We start from the raw sequence: 3053 nt of genomic DNA, 5'->3' as shown, positions 1-3053 counted from the left end.
AGTGAGCAATGTCTCTCACAATGTGGTTGTCATCTCTCTTCCTCCAGGTAGCCTGTCACAACACCTAAATCACCAGGATGAATTGCATCGTTTGTTTTGGTTTTTGGTTTTTAAGATTTTATTTATTTATTTGAGAGAGAGAGAGAATACAAGCTGAGGAAGAGGCAGAGGAATAGGGAGAAGCAGGCTCCCCACAACCAGGGAGCCCAATACAGGGCTCGGCGCAGGGCTCTATCTCAGATCATGAACTGAGCCAAAGATAGACGCTTAACTGACTGAGCCACCCAGGCACCCCTGACCTGCATCATTTGTAGACTCACTCAGATCCCATGAGGAGGTTTCATCCTCCAGATAAAATGTCTGAAATACAGCTCACCAGTGAGGAAGCTTACTACAAGAGGGAACTCAAAACTATGATGATAAAAAGGTAGTTGGAACTTCCACTACTACCCAACATGAAGTAACAGTGACTGGATTTACCCTCTGCCTTAAACAACCAGAAAACAAACAAACAAACAAAATATATAAAACAATGATTTTTAGACACTGGGCAGCAGACCGTGCAGGACTATGATCCCTAAGAAGAGGGAAACAAAGTGAGTCTAGGACTATACCATCTTATTGCCTGGAGGCAGCTTCCAGTTTGCAGTACAAGGAAAGGGAACCCAAATGTAGCCCAGAAGTCTTTTTATTTGTTTAGGATTTTATTTATTTGACACATAGAGAGCACACAAGTAAGGGGAATGGCAGGCAGAGGGAGAGGGACAAGCAGGCTCCCTGCAGAGCCTAGGACCCAGGGATCATAACCCGAGCTGAAGGCAGATACTTAACCAACTGAGCCACCCAGGTGCCCCCAGAAGTCTCTTTGTAATGAGGAAACGGACATAGGAGCTCATGAAGGCCAAGGTAGATAGATTTTGCAAGTAAGTGTATCAGAGAGGAGAGAGATACACACTGAGAGAATTTTGGAAATCTGCTGAGCAGTCCCCTGAAGTCTTTGAGTACTAACCTTTGTTCACATATACAATGCAAGGAAACTACCTAAGACTGAGGAAAGAACCATGAGAAAGAACAGGCAGAACAATTTCTGGACCTATTACAGGTAGGGGTATAGTTCATGTTCCTACCAGCCAGAATAGAAAGATGTTCCAAAACACAGATTAGCGTGCCTGGCTGGCTCAGTTGGTAGAGCACGCAACTCTTGATCTCAGGTTCATGAGTTTAAATCCCATGTTGAGCAGAGAGTTTACCTAAAAAATAAACAAATAGCAACGTGTGGGTGGCTCAATGGTTGAGCGTCTGCCTTTGGCTCAGGGTGTGATCCTGGAGTCCCGGGATGGAGTCCCACATCGGGCTCCCTGCAGGGAGCCTGCTTCTCCCTCCGCCTGTGTCTCTGCCTCTCTGTGTTTCTCATGAATGAATAAATAAAATCTTTAAAATAAATAAATTAAATAAATTAAATAAAAGACAATGTGTGTTAAAAAAAATGAAAGAAAGAAATACCTTGTAATATACAGATCATTGGGTAGAATCCCCAGAACAGTATTGTCTCAGTCACAGAGATCAATTAGCTCTACATCAGAAATTGTTATGGGGATCCCTAGGTGACTCAGTGGCTTAGTGCCTGCCTTCAGCCCAGAGTGTGACCCTGGGGTCCTGGGATCGAGTTCCGCATCGGGCTCCATGTATGGAGCCTGCTTCTTCCTCTGCCTGTGTCTCTGCCTCTCTCTCTTTGTGTCTCTAAATAATAAATTAACAAAATATTTTTTTAAAAAGTTGTTATGGATCTATTCTAACAAAGTTTAAATACAAGTCTCAAAAGGATCCATCTGATTCCAAGAAATTCAACTGCACACCAGAAAAAATCCAACATTACCTAAAAGAATACAACATAATCTAGCAACCAATGATGTAAAATTCACAATGTCTGACTCAAAAAAAAACTAAACATAAAAAAAAAAGCAAGAAAATATTACCCATAAGCAGGATAAAAATCAATCAATAGAGGCCAGTGGTGGATCAAGGGATGCAGAGACCCAGCGTCCTGGGAGCAAGGTGGCCCACTGGCTGATAGCAAGTATATTGTCAGCAATATCACTCTGAAGAAGCTTCCTAAGAACAGCTATAAGAAGTGAGGGACTCTCCTGGCTGAGTACCAGCTGGCCCCAATGTCAAAAAATTGGACATGTTCAAGACCAAACTAGGATAATTTGCCAGCAAGAACAAGCAGAAGATCCAGAAGAGACCTCAAGTTCCAGGTATAGTTTCAGGACATGCATGCCACCACTGGAGTGGATCCTTTGACTTCTGAAAAAGGATTTTGATCTGAGATGCTGGGGATACAAATTATTAATGTGTGCCTAGCCCTTCCATTTCTCCTGAAATGGAAGATATGAGAAAGATCCAAATGAAACAAACTTCTTTGAAGAACTTTGGAGGATCTACATCAATAGGAATTAAAAGAAAGAAAAAATTTACTTAGGACGTCAGCCAAGACAAGCTGATCAAGGCCATCAAGTAACTAGAGGCACTGCCTTCAGCATCATCCCTGTGGGTGGCCTTTACTTCATCAGCTTTTCTAGCTGAGCTCAAGGTAGATCATACTGTGATGCTGCAGCTGACAGGGGAAATGGCCACATAACAACCAGTGAGATCAAAGCCAGTCTTAAATGGAAGACAGAGTAAGTGAGGCAAGTTCTGGAACATCTGCTGAAGGAAAGGTTGGCCTGGTTGGACTTGTAGGCCCCAGAAGAGGCATACTACTGTCTACCAGCTCTTTCTATTGAACTCTACTCCCATAAGATTACCACTGATAAGGCCAGAGAAATCCTCTTCTGAATCTGAGAGTGTGGAAGAGGGCACAGCAGCTGGCAGGGAGAAGAGAGAGAAGCTACTGGTAAATAAAACCTGAACAATTTTGTTGGAAAAAAAAATGTCAACCAATAAAAACAGATCCAGAAATAATAATGGTGATGGAACTAACCAACAAGGACATAAAAGCTGTGATTTTAAAAATCAGTTCAAGGGCAGCCTGGGTGGCTCAGCGGTTTAGT

The 3053-nt window shown here is 42.7% G+C and overlaps 1 pseudogene; it reads left to right on the top strand.

The window, feature by feature from the left end:
- Positions 1-329: 329 nt before the first annotated feature.
- LOC112913425 (vacuolar-sorting protein SNF8 pseudogene) lies at positions 330-2838 on the top strand (annotated as a pseudogene).
- The last annotated feature ends 215 nt before the right edge of the window (positions 2839-3053 follow it).

This window comes from Vulpes vulpes, chromosome 15 (assembly GCF_048418805.1).
Source record: "Vulpes vulpes isolate BD-2025 chromosome 15, VulVul3, whole genome shotgun sequence".
Lineage (NCBI taxonomy): Eukaryota > Metazoa > Chordata > Mammalia > Carnivora > Canidae > Vulpes > Vulpes vulpes.
The sequence above is the reverse complement of the archived record's forward strand: the minus strand, read 5'-3'. Positions and strand labels throughout refer to the sequence as shown.